The 14,747-nt window shown below is 38.1% G+C and overlaps 1 protein-coding gene across 1 annotated transcript in view; it reads right to left on the bottom strand.

The window, feature by feature from the left end:
• The window catches only part of FAM135B (family with sequence similarity 135 member B), a 2,319,882-nt gene that overhangs the window by 1,518,791 nt on the left and 786,344 nt on the right, over positions 1-14,747 (bottom strand). The window lies entirely within an intron of this gene.

The following is a 14,747-nucleotide window of genomic DNA, read 5'->3' as shown; positions in this document are numbered from 1 at the left end:
TGGCAAGGGCCTAACCAGTATCCAGAAAACCAGGGGTAATAGATGCAGGCCATCTCTGTCAAAGCATCGATGTCTGTCAATCATCTCATCCCAAGCAGACAGATACTGGATTCCCTTAGAATGACACCAGCAACTTAGCCAAATGTTGAAGTCAATCATTTGCTGTTTGTACTGCGGAATCATTCTGGGCTACGGTAGGATGTTGCTCAGGGCTAAGGTCATACCTGTCTGGACCACATAATCTGAGAGCTCCTCCATGTCTCTTTTCATGTAGTCCAGGGAGGTGCATCTCAGGTCATTCACACCCACATGGACAATGACAGAGTCATACTTGTACTTGTTGTGGAGTGACCTGAGTGAGTGTGTTAAGTGTCAGATTCTGGCACCTGATAGACAGCTGACTGTTACGTTCTCCCTATTCAACCTAATGAGTGGGACATCAGTGTGCCTCACTATCAAGTCACCTCTGATTAGTTTACTGGGCAAGCTGTTTTGCCTTAGGGGTTTAGGTCGAGGGGAACACTGTGTAGGTGATCTGTGTGCCTTGTGTTTTGTGGTTTCTGCCTTGGAGGTCTCTGCTGTTTGGGTAGATTTCTATTGTGAGCCACCGCAAAGGTGGATGAGTGGTGTGTTTTATGTGAGAGCTGTGATGGTGGGTGTTCTGGAGGGCTATGTGTTGCATGTGGTGTAGTGCAGGCATTGACCTTCTCCTCTTGACCAGCTAGCTATATGCATCTGTTACACTGTTTTATGGTGGCCATATTCTAATTCTGTATTACACAGTAGTAAATATGCAAAGAGAAGCCCTTTGAAAAGCTCCAGCCAATATCCATAAAAGAAGAAAAAAATTCTGCTTTTTTTTTGGGTGAGGGAGGGGGTCATTATTGCAGTTGGAGTCTCAGATTGTATGTTAACAACTCTAGCACTAACTAGATACTCTCTAGACTACAAATTTGAGACACTTGTATATACTGATGCATTCCCCCATTACAGAGGTAAAAGAGACACCGGTCATTCACTGTATTTACTTATTTTCTATCTAGGTGAGTGAGCTGGTCCATTCTGGAAACATTTCTTATATGTCCCGGTCCATGAGGGCAAATTTGAATATAGTAAAAAGTATACATTTACAGTAGCTCATTTTTGCCAGTATAAGATGCCCTGTTCTGTAACTACAGCTCTAACATTTGGAATTCTATGCCCATCTTCCCTCTTAGGCCAATAAAATCATTTGCAGACTTTAAAAGCTGAACTGAAACTGTAACTCAAAAACTCTTGGTTATGCCCCTACTCTACTTCAGAATGAACCAAATTACTTCCACATAAATAGTTACCCACTTAAGACAGTATGGTCTACTAGCCTTACTTTTTACATGCGAGCAAGTCATCTACTTCTAAGCATCGTAACTAATTTATTTCTAATTTTGCTTTCTCTATATATGATTCTTATGTATAGATGCATGTATGTTCATATTCACTTTTCCTGGCTCTGCTATACTATTTTATTAAATTCTAGTTTAATGAAATATTTATTCCTACAGCTGACATAAGTATTTTCTGCTTACAATTTCTACAGCTAGCATGAACCACAGAAACAGAACTCTTGTCTTAACTTAGAACGTATCTCGAATAACTAAAACAGCTTTTTGTACATCATGTTCTCTGTGCATTGCAGTTTTTCCTCCCTGGGCCTCCACTGAAAAGGGGCCATTGTACCCAGTCAGATTTTCCTGATAAACAAATGCAAATAAATAAATACACCAGCACACTTTTATGAGATACTTGGATAGTGAAGCACTTGAGAAAACATATGCAGACAGAGGGAGACTGTGTAGACGTCACAAAGTATCCATATTTCAGAAAGAATCTCAGGCACTGGATGAGTGATGCAGACATGTTAACTATTGAGTCACTTTATATAATCTCACATCCACAATACTTCTTTTGTTACTGATGTTACACAGAATTCCAGTCCTGGTCTGAGATATGTAACTGTCTTCCTTCATGGAGCAGAGCTGTGGTCACTACATCTATATACAAGATTTTGTCATTGTTTCATAATTTGTGGTCACTGCATCTACATACAAGTTTTCTGAGACTTTGTATATGTATAGGTTCATACTAGGCTAACTGCCCTTGTGAGCTATTTTAAGCCTAGCCAATTATCCCTTGTGAGACTCAAACCCTGTACCTTGTGTTTGTAAGGCAAACACCTTAACCATTAGGCCACCCTCCAAACTAAACAAAGTGGAACCATCAAGGTTCATGTATTAGTACTAGGCTAACTGCCCGTGTGGGCCATTTTAAGCCTAGCCAAATACCGCATGTGAGAATCAAACCCTACACCTTGTGTCTGCAAGGCAAACACCTCAATTATGCCAACTTCCCACCCCTCAATAACCAGCCCTCTCATTATTTCATGTAAGCACAGTTGTCATGAAGAACCTTGAAATGTATTAACTTTAATCAGTTAAATACATGCCTGCTCTGTGAAATAGCAGGACCCCTTACTAAGTTGGCCACTGTTTCCTTTTGTTTGACCAGTAGTCTATAGTGCATATGCCAGGTATTTAGTCTCAGGAAATGAAAGTAAACCTGTTTTACTTGCATCTCTTTGTTAATTGCTTTGTTCTGGCTATAGAGTGATTGCGCTCAGTTGCAAATTGACCTATACCTTGACTTGCAACAAAAACACTAAAACAATCCCCCAGAAAGTTTGGGGAGCTATCAAACAACTACTAAAGACTAGAAAGATCACAACCCCAGCTTCAACCACAACAGGTTCCACAGACAGCATTGCCTCACAATTTAATTCACACTTTATCAACTGTATAATCTCCCTAGTAAAAAAAAAAAAAAAAACAACAGCAAGCCCCCAACTATTCCTAATGAATTAGACAGAACCCTCAATTCCTTTTCAATCAAACCAATTCAAACTGATACCATCAAAAATCATCTTTCCAAACTTAAGCCCTCCTCCCTTGCAGCTGACCAACTCCCCAATTAATTTCTAAAGCTAACAGCTGATTTCATCTCCTACCTTATATCTCTCCTAATAAACGATTCCATTGCTGAGCAGTACATCCTCAAACTCTGGAAAGTCTCTTATATAACCCCTCTTCACAAAGAAGGCTCCTTCACTGAGTTCTCACACTACAGGGCAATTGCCCTCCTCCCTCCCAAAGCCAAGATTCTTTAATAGTGTATACACAGACAACTCCTTGACTATCTACTAAGCAATAGTCTCCTGTCTGCATCTCAACATGGTTTCAGACCTAAACACAGAGCAAGCACTGCCCTTGCTAGTTTTACAAACTCAATCAACCAGCTTAGAAATGACAACCAGCTTGTCTTGTCTGTCTTTCGTGATATGTCTAAGGCCTTTGATACAGTATCCCACAAAAAGCTACTAAATGAGCTAGCTTACCTAACCCAGCCAGCCCTCTTCTGGTTTCTCAGCTTCTTAATTGACAGCCAACAGCCAGTTAAGTGGCAAAATGAACTCTCTACCCTATTACCGGTCTCAGTAGGAGTACCCCAAGGCTCAATTCATGGTTCATTGCTCTTCACCATATTCACCAACAGGATAGGCACAACCACCCAGCATGCAACCATCATTCAATACACAGATGACTCCTCCCTCATATGTTTAGCTCCCTCCCTACCAGAACTCCTACAAACAACCCAACAATCTTTCCAAGACATTGAAAAATACCTCTCAGACTCTCAACTCATACTCAGTCCAAATAAAACAAAGCTTATAATCTTCACAAATAGCAAAGTTCCTGATAACTTTTCCCCCTTCACCATCTACTTAGCCAATAAAACTAAAATTAAACCTGTTCAGCACATTAAACTCCTAGGAGTCACAATTGACAACAATCTAAAATTTGACAAACACCTCACTCCAGCTATCAAAAAGGTCCACATAAAGCTAGGTTCGCTATACAGAGTCAAGCCATACCTAACCAAGATCACTAGACATTCTATAACTAGGACTCTCTACCCTTCTATATGCCACAGCAATACTCACTAATCTTGGAAAATCAGATTTAAACAAACTGGAGTCCTGCTATAACAAAATTGCAAAATTTGCTACTAACCTCCCTTACAGGTTACATCACTGCACAACACTTCATAAACTAAATTGGATTGAACTACGCAATCTTCTATCCCTCAGCAACTAACTTTCATTCATTCCATCTTCCACCATCCAGACAACTGTCCAGCACTCAAGAGCTTAGTGCAGCCCTACCCAAATGGTGGGTGACTAAGATCCTCGAACAAACTACTACTCAAAGTAACTAAAATCTAATAATGGTTACAGTAACTCTCTATTCTCTCACCAAATATCTAAGTCCTGGAATTCCATGCCTCAGACAATATTAAATTCTAGCAGCATATCCAAATTTAAACTACTGCTTAACAAACACCTAACCAAAAACTGGCTTTCCTCCTGCACTAATCCAGGCTGATCATTCTGTCCTTCCTTGTTCTTACAGCAAAAATACCTATCCCCTTAATAAATTCTAACATCCAAGCTATCCCTTCTCTCACGGAATTCCAATGTTTCTCTACCTCTCTCAAGCTTACTAGAGTTTCATCATATTCCCTCCTTCTTGTTCTTCACTTCAGTATTGCCTTAGCTATCACTGTTTAGAACACATAACACAAGCATATTAACAATCAGTCATATTCTTGTTCATATACCATACATGTATCTCATAAATATTTACCACCAAAACCATGATATTGATCTAATCAGTCATTGCTCTATGATGGCACAAGCTATTTCATGCTAGTTCATTTGTTAGATTTCTTTTTTTTTTCACTTTATATTACCATACCCATTTTTATTGTTTATGTATAAACTATTTACTACCTGTGTTTACCAAAGTTATGTACTCTTGATTGTTATTGATTTCTTGTATTGTTTATAATATATTTTTGTAATGGAGCTTTTGTCCTTGGGCCTCTGATGAAAAAGGGCCACTGGTCCAGTTGGATATCCCTGGTAAAAAATTGTAAAATAAATAAATTTATAAGTAAATAAATAAGTGAATGGTGCATGCTCAGAACTGAATCTTTTCTATATATACTGAAGACAAAGCAACCGATATTTATAATAGCATATTTTAGTGGCCATATATTTTCTTCTGCTCTTGTATACCATATATTTCTGTTGCTTATTACATATGAAATTTGCACAAATCAAGTGTATTTCCAAAATATTAACACTACCTACCCTGCATTTATTTCACACAAACATTTTGACTAGTGATTTTCCAGTCTCTAAAAGAATTATGAAGCTGCTGATCATCTAGAACTCATTCATTAAACTCTTAAAACTAAGCCATTGACTATGTGAATTATGCAATGGATTCCATACCAGTTTTCATTTATTTATTTTATTTATTTAATTTTCTTTTTGACATTTGTTTACTGGTATAGTCTGAGTAGGTCAACAGAACCCGTTTTCAGGGAGGCCCAGGGATAAAGGCTTCAAATACAGACATATGTAACAACTCATAGTACTCATATGTTACAGTATCATCCCATAAGTTCAAATAAAGACAATCATATATTACAGTTAAACAGTACTGATGAATGAGGCTACTGAAAATAGAAGAATGAAGTGGTATCACATCACTATAAAAATATCAGTGAGGGATGAAAGTGTAAGTAAAAGCAGTAAAAAGTAAAAGTAAATCATTTGAATATATGAGAAGTGGGAGCTGGTATCACATCACTATAAATAAAATATCAATGAGAAAGAACTCAGTAAAAGTACAAGTAAAGCAGTAAAACATACAAATAAAATGGTTGAATATATGAGAAAAGGGAGATGAGCACAGAAGATGAAGATGAAGTAGAAGTGAGAGTAATCTGGAGTAGTGCAGATGCAGAGCCATGTGTTTATTTAGATACCGTTTTAATGAATTTTTGTAGATTGCTAGGCTGGGAAGTGATCTAGTAGCAATGGGGAGAGAATGCCATACTTTTGTGTTAGAGTAAGAGTAGAGATACTGTCCTGGTTTCTTGATGGCTTACATATTGTTAGTATATTTTTCCTCAGATCTTAGGATTCTGTTTGGTTGGTAGAGTTTGACTAGGTTGGTTTGTGCTGGGCAGGCAGAGGGTTTGTAGACTGACGTGTGCGCAGTTAATAGTTGGATATAGTAGAGTTGGTTGGGGAGTTCAAGCCAGTTAATTTCATGTAGTTATCTACAGTGATGTGTATAGTATTTAAAGTTAGTGGCAAACTTTGCCACTTTGTTATAGCACTGTTCTCATCTGGATTTAATGGAAATTTGTAAGTTGGTAAGAATAATGGCACCATAATACATGGCAGGGAGCAGGAAAGTTTTAGCCAGGGAGAGTTTAGCTGAGGTGCTTAGGAAGTGTTTATTTCTGTACAGAAGTCATAATTTCTAGTGAGTTTTATTTATATTCTGCTGGAGGTGGAGGCTGAATTTCAGCTGATTATTAATAATGACTCCAAGGGGCAGCCACAGTGGTGCAGTGGTTAGCATTGTCACCTCACAGTAAGAGGTTCTCTAGTTCAATCCTCGGCTGGGGTGCCTTCTGTGTGGAGTCTGCATGTCCTCCCTGTGGTCGCGTGGGTTTCCTCCGCGTGCTCTGGTTTCCTCCCACATCCCAAAGACATGCTGCAGGTGGATTGGACACTCTAAATTGGCCCTAGGTGTGAGTGCATGTGTGTGCCTTCTGTGGAAGGTTGGGCACCGGGCTGGCAACTCAACACTGTAAAACTCCACTGCCAATCATGAGCAGACAGGTGATCCGCTGTGGGGACCCCTAACCGGGAAAAGACAAAAGAAGAAGAATTAATGACTCCAAGCAGTTTAGTGTGTTGTTCTTTTTCAATAATTGCATTATCTGCCGTCTATGTCTTGAATTGATCTATGTCAGATGTGGAATATTTGGGTGAAAGAGGACAAGCTTATATTTTAGGGATAAGGAAAAGTTGACCATTATTAATCCAGGTTTTGTCAGCAGTGAAAGACTTTTGTGTCCTGGAGAGTAGTGTGCGAGAGGTGCAGATAATAGTTGAACCATCTGCATATTGAATGACAGTTCCAGGGAATGAGGAAGTATGTAGGTTGTTTGCAAATATATTAAACAGTAGGGGTCTAGGACTGAGCCTTGTGGTACTCTTGATCAGTTATGTAGAAAGGCAGTGGTGCATTTGACCATTTTACAGCTTGTTTATGATCATGTAAGTAACTTTAAAACCACTATACTGTGGTATGGGAAAAGCCTAAGTTGGAAAGTGTGTCTAGAAGTAAGATGTGAGAAATGGTGTCAAAGGCTTTAGACAGGTCAAGGAAAATACTGCAGCTACATAGTTTACTGCTTCTCTAGCCCTGATCACAGTGTCAGTAAAGGATATTAAGGCTGTGGATATGCCATGATCATGGCGGAAACTGTGTAGAGTTGGAGTGAGTAGATTATTTTGCAATAGGTGTTGCATTAGCTGTTGATGGATACATCCTTCAAGAATTTTGCAAATAGGAGATAATAGATATGGGACGGAAGTTGGAAGGTTCAGTGGAGTTTCCTGTTTTCTGCATGGGGATGATATGAGACATTTTCCTTATGTTAGAAACTAGAGGTTCTGATATAGATCTATTGATTAGGATACTGATTGGGTAGGTAATGGAGTCAGTGGCTAGTGTAAGGTATTGTGGTGGGATATTATCTGCTGAGGGATAGCAGGGTTTTATTTTAGCAGTAGTCATCATATGAAAGTTGTAGGCATGGGCTGAAATGAGAAAGTGGTTGAGTTGTCACTGCGGAATGTATGGCTGTTTTAGTGAACAGAATCAAAGCTGAATAAAGATATATTATTGGTGGTAGAACTGGTGGTGGAGTGGTTGACAGGAGATGGGCTATAGAATTTAAAATGTGCTTGTTGAAGTCTTCAACAACTAAGGGTGGATGGGCGTCTGGTGTTGGGCAGTATTCTTTATTTGTACCTGGGTTAACTGAAGTTGATATAAATACTAGAATTTTTGTGGGTTGTTGTTCTGTTTAAGTTGAAGACGGGAGTAGTAAGATTGTTTGTCTTTGTTCACTAACTTTTTCACATTGTTGCAGAGTTTTCAGAAATGGATCATATTTCTTCACTTTTATTTTTCTTCCCGGTGTCCCAGGCTATGACTCTTTATTTTATAAAGGTTTTACATTTTTTGGTTAGCCAAGATGAGGTTTTTACATTTTTGGTTAGCCAAGGTGCTATATATTTTTTTTAATTTTTTTAGCACATACAGGGGCTAGGGTATCAAGTATATGTATACAGGTGGTATTCAAATATAGCATGGCTTCATTGAGAAGAAGATGTTTTAGGGGTGTCAAATTTATTTTCTTAAGTAGATCATTAAATTTCTGTTGACTGAAGATATTTACATTTCAGACTGATGTCAGAGTACGTTTTTTGGGTTGGTGAGTGTTGGCTCTAATAGCAAATATGGCTAGATGGCCACTAAGGTAATTTGAAAGGGTGCCTGTTCAGGAGAAATTGGTTGAATGTGATATTATTATCCAGTCTCATGTAGACTGCTGAGTGAAGTCTTTATTATACCTACTGGGGCTTTTGATGAGCTGTGAAAAAATATAGAGGTTAATAATATTTGAGTGCGAGTCAGATGCAATAGTTTGCCAGTCTATGATATCATCACCTAGGATGATAGTCTCATGTTTGATTGTTTGGGAGGTCCAATACAGTATATCTACAAGAACAGGTATATTGTGTCCTGGGGAATATAAAGTACTATAATGCAGATGTGATTGGTTTTGTGGAGGATTAGAAAGCATATTTGTAGTTCAGCATGAGAAAAGTTGGAGATTTTGTTAGTGCAAGGTGTAATGCTGAGTGCAGTAGGATATAGCAGGGCTAACCCTCTGACTTTCTTTTTAGATCTGTCTAGTCTCACTTTGAAAAAGTTTGGGGGTGTTACACAGTTTTTTATGTTAGGGTGTAACCATGTTTCTGTTAGGGCTACTATATATGTTTTTTTTGGTCTATGCAGGCATGTAGTGGGGATATTTTATTACAGAGACTTCTAAGGATAAACAATATTATATTTAAATTCTTAGAACAGACTTTGGGGTTAGGGTTAGTAGAAGGCCCTGGGTTAGGATGTATGTCTCCACTTTGTAGCAGAATGGAGATTAGATATGAGTACAGTGTATTGTGTTTTTTACATGGAATGGATGAGAAGGGTATAATGTAGGGTTTACTGTGTGTTGTGGTAAAGAGTGTGGGAGCTAAGAGTAGAGAAATAATTGGGGGAGATATTTGAAAAGTTACATTGTTTAGATTGGTAATAGTTGGTTTAGGTTACTAATGTGTAACAATGTACAGGAGCTTGAGAAAATACTATTGTAGCAAAGGTAAGGATTATTAGTAAAGAGACTAGACAGAATACAAGAAACATTGCTGGTAGTGAGAATAAGTTTGAGATTAAATAATGATTACGTAATGATGATGACTTTTCGTGTAAGGAACATTATAACTGTTGGAGAGGAGGTTGAAATTTTGCAGGGAAGGTAGTGCTTATTAAGTGAAATATTCTAGAAACTGGGTGGAGAAAAGTAATTAATTGTGGTGTTCTGTGACTGGTGTTTTTAGATTGTGGGTGGAGGAAAGTAATTAAGTCAGGTCTTCTGTGATTGGTGTAGTGAGAGTGGGTGGGAAATGGGGGTAGGATGGGGGAGCGGATGGAGCCCAAGCGAGCGAGGCTAAATGGATTGGGCTGCACCTGATCAGAGCTGCTCAACCACCTGAGATAGACTTAAAACAATCAAAAAGTACAAGAAGGCTCTAACATAGGCTAGAATAAGTAATAAGCAGTGGTAATTAAAACCTTGAAATAAAAAGACACTTTAATGCATTAAGGAGAGTCTCTCTTGCTGTTCTGTAGAATGCTGCTAGTATCTATGTGGAGTGTGGCTTTTAGAGAGTGGAGTTAATGATAACATATAGTAAAGCTTAAAAAGCACAATTATTAAAGTACAGCCTGTACCAAATGTTAGAAAAAATATGGGTTTGAGGGCAGGAGAACAGACAGAAATTGTTTACCTGTAAATATTGATGAATAGTAGCAGACAGATTTAAAATTGTGCTAAATGAGTTTAGTTGGGCCCTACAGCCAGAGTATCAAGTTATGCAGGAGTGTGGAGAACTGTTGTCTCCAAAAGGTATCTACTGGAAATGTCTGACAGCTGTTTACTGCTGATACTGAGTGGAAAGGTAGAGATAGGTATAACAAAGTAAATGCAAATGTAAAGAACTGATAGGAGGGGGTGGGAGAAAGTAGTTGTTGGTCCTCTGCATTATTTTATTTTTTCATGGTATTTGTAACAGTAACAATATGGTTTTGCTACTCTAATTTTTTACACCTGCCCAATTTCTTCATGCTTATTTTATATGGTCTTTTAAAATTTAGTTTCTGACTATCATCTGGAAACTGATTGTTTAAAAATATATGCATTGTGATGATACATTTGTCAGAACATAAATAAGAAAGCATATTTAACTGCTTCAGTTCTAATAAGTATTGTAGACAAAACAAACTGAACTCTATAATTGCAAATGTTTCAAAGGCCATTATTAACAATTTATATCTATTTTTCTATGGCATATAAAAGGTTGCTTTCCTGGAAACACATATACTGCTGATGTAATTAAAATGTAGCAGATCTGCAAGATCAGATTTCTTCTAATGCATCCACACTGACAGCACTGAAAGAATGGGAACTGTCTGTGCTTCAGCATTTCATTGTCTGTGCATGTTACACATGTTGCTGTTCACTAGTGCCGGTATTTAACACTCTCAGTCACCTGACATACTAAATGGCACTTTCCACAGCTGTCAAAAGAATGTTCTGCAGTCTATACTAGTTCTCTTTAAATCTTGTTATTTAGTCTAACCAGATGATGCACATTTATTTTAATGAACCTTTATAAGAGGTATTTGGCTTATTAAAGCTGTTACATGAACTATTGCTCTACACTCAGAATCTAATTTGCTTTTTCACTTGTTTTGTTTAAGATTTTGCAGGAAACTAAGAATACTCCTAACATGATCCCATAATAAGAAGTAGAGCAATCGCTAGCAAAAAATTACTAAGACATTACTGCATTATAAAAATGCTACTCTTAAGTAAGTCTCACATCATCCTTAAGTCAAAATAAAATAATGAAGCCTGTGTCTTGCAGAATGCCATGCTACATATATGACCAGTATCTCAGAAGAACAATTTAATCATGCCAGTAATAATGTATGCATTAATTTATTCATTCCTTTTTACAATGATAGTACATTGTGTTATGACCCACTTATATGGGATTTCTAAATCTAAATCTGCAAAAAGATATAGTCAACTGCATGACAAAACAAGCAATGCATATGAAACAAAGTGGCATTCATTGTAATAACATGATGATTAAAACATGAAAAATGTTATGACAGGGATTCTGCACTATGGACAAAGCCTTTTAGAGAAGCATAATAGCATGGCCTATCAGCAATCACTAGAAGAAATCAGGAAGGAGAGAAAAGACATATCAACAACACCACCAAAGATGACTAACATACTTGTTAGAAGATGCAGGTGAGTTTATCAGACTTGGCTAACAGGCATGTCATGATAGCCACATTGTGAGTCAGGGCTGAGCCTTATAAACTGCCAACTGATCATAGCCGGCCTTAGGCAAAGGCCAACTAGGCGGTCGACTAGGGGGACACTCTAGTAGGGGCGCTTTTCCAGTATTTATTTGGTGTAGGTAGACCAGGATGTGGGCAGCGGGTGATGTGGTGGGGGCGCCGTGGAACCCTTTTGCCTAGGGCATTAGTTGACCTAAGGCCACTCATGCAACTGATTGCACTAAAAATGACTTCATTGTTAAAGAGAGTAACTGGTATTAAAGTAAAGTATAAAAAGTTTACAGGATATTGGATCTCATAATGGGGGATTGCTCAGTATTGATTTATACTACATAAAGCAATGGAGGAGAAGTTTACAGTGTGCAACATTTCGTATATCAAGTTGGCTGAAAGAACAGCATAGGAAATAAAAAGGTAACTAGACCATGAGTCACAATAATACATTAGGTTATGGTAGCTGTGACGACCGTGCCCTGGACCAGTATTCAAGGAGCCTCAATCCTCACAACTAATACCAGGGAGGTTGTCTCATAGAAGAGGAAAGGATAACTAATACACACAGTAAAGTACAATTCCCCTTAAGTGCCCACAGAGAACACAGTCAGTCTGGGGCTAGTTGCTCCCTTGCTCACCAGGTCCCCAATAAGACTCCCCACTGGTACAGCTATAGGGTACAGGCCTCAGCCTAACTTGGCAAGCTAAAACCTCCAGTCCCTTCTCTGTCCAACCAGTGTGTTGTGTCCCTGCCAAGTAACTGACACAAAACACGCACACTTTGAGGTAAGTATTTATAAAACTTCACAGACACTCCAGGGAAAGGCTAACACAGATTCTCCAACTGTGCCCATTTACCCAGACTATACAGTAGTAATTAATGCCACCACCCAGTTAATAATATCAGCTACTAAAATGACCTTAAAAGGGTGTCCAATTATCACTGTGAAATATTAATATCCAATGGTAGCATGACTAAGAGTCAAGGCTTACTTTAGAGTGGCCTATTACAATAACCTCTATAAATATGCAATGTACTCTAGAGCTTATCTCTACACAAATCAGCCACAGGTGGAAGATTTTAAAAATATATAATAATAAATAATTAAAATACAAGACAAACCTACTACACCACAGAGATATCTAAGAGTTCAGAGATCACACATAAACTTAAAATAATACAGTAGGACAGGTCTGACTTCAAAGTAAAATACCTAATTAATCTTTACTAGCTTTAACTATTCCTACAAGATATCACAGTGCTAAAACTTACATGTGAGCACAAGGCAGAGTGCTGAAAAGTTGGATATCCAGAACAAAATGCTTCCTAATCTCGTGTGAGAAACAGTATTTAAACATTACTAACAAACATGTCTCTAAGGCCCTCCCAAAATTACATCATTGTTGACACTTAGGTTTTCCCAGTATTCGTGTTGCATCATCTTAATACCTGGTCTGAGTTCTCAGGCCACAAACTGCATTATTTAGCAATCTAACATCTCCTCAGAAACTTACAACAATACAAGGCATTTCACATATACATTCTAGCAGAAACCAGAGCAATAAAACACATTTCATATCTAAATTCTGGTCATAAACTTTAGCCTTAAAACAATGGGCATGAAATCTTCATCCAGCCGCCCTGGAGCTGAATTCTAACAAGAAAGGGTACAACATGATTCACTGGGCCAGTAGAATGCAATGTTGTCTCATATTTTGCAGTTCCACATTTCACAATATTCTTTTACATTCAAGAAAACATGCCTGTATTTTACATTTATTTACAAATGCCAGAAATATATATCAAATTCTATTTGACTAGGCTGGCAGCCTTCGCCCATCTCTCCCTAAACGTCACAGTAGCAAAACTTATAAATTTTCATTTAAACTTCTTCCACTTTTAAGTTGTTTCCAGGTGGCTGTTCTTGTGGCAAATGATGTAGAGTTGATTCACTGTGACAGTGTGCATCCCAGGTATTCTATCTACAGATGTCAGAACAACAAGCAATGCAGTTCTCCTAGGCAAGAACCTCAAATCAGCATGATGAGATGGCTTAAATTGAAAAAATGTTAGCTTTTCAACCACAGAGTTAAAATCCCAAAGAGGAGACAAATTTTTTTAGGGGGATGGATATATAGAATCCCTTTCAGAAACTGTTTGACTTGAGGACAAGAAGAAAGGGGGAAAATCTAAGGGCATATCAACAGAAATGACTGAAAGAAGAATCTCAACAGAATATTAAGAAAGGCCAGAGGATAATAACTCTCACAGGTACTTTTGAACAATAGGCATTCAAGTCTTAAAAAGATTCTGGTACTTCGTTTAGCACCAACTAGACACTCTTTTCCACTTTCACGTATATGATTTCTTAGTAGCAGGCTTTTAGTCTAAAGGGTGTCTAAACTTGATCATCCAAGTAGTCAGCTGAAGTATTCTCAGGATGGGGCATATTAAACAACCTAACTCTTGTGTGCATAAATCCAGTCTGTGAGGAAGCCTGTAGTAATTGCCTTTGGGCATCTTCAGAATTAAAGAAAACAACTGTTACCTGAGCCAAAAGAAAGTCATAATCACTATTTTTGGAGATTCCCTCTGGATCTGTAGATGGCCTCATTGGAAAGGGTGTGAAATCATATAAGAACATTCACATCAATGGGAGAGGAAAGGCATCTGTCTTCTAGGTCTGTTTGAAAGGAATCCTGGAGCAGAAGTTCTTTAACTGTTTTGAAACAGGCAAACAAATCACTTTGAGGTGTTTCCTCCTGTTGAATCAATTACTAGAGGAACCCCTGGTGTAATTTTTATTTATGAGGGTCTGTCCTTGTCTTTTTATGCTACAATGTTTTTTTCTGAGAAAATGTATGAGGCCTAAAGAGTAAAGAGTTTCCAATTCTCTGGTCAACATGGCAAGTTGGCAAAGAAGGCAAGATCTGGTACCCCTTGTTTGTTAATATACCACTTCACTTTGGTGTTTTCTGTGATCCCTTCCAGAGTTTTTGGGGACCACAGATGAGTTAAGGCTTATAAAGTATTGATTATTACTGGCATCTCTTTGACATTCA

Source organism: Protopterus annectens, chromosome 3.part1, assembly GCF_019279795.1.
Source record: "Protopterus annectens isolate FY-2018-M chromosome 3.part1, PAN1.0, whole genome shotgun sequence".
Classification (NCBI taxonomy): domain Eukaryota; kingdom Metazoa; phylum Chordata; order Ceratodontiformes; family Protopteridae; genus Protopterus; species Protopterus annectens.
Note: the sequence above shows the minus strand (reverse complement) of the source record. Positions and strands in the feature narration are given on the sequence as shown.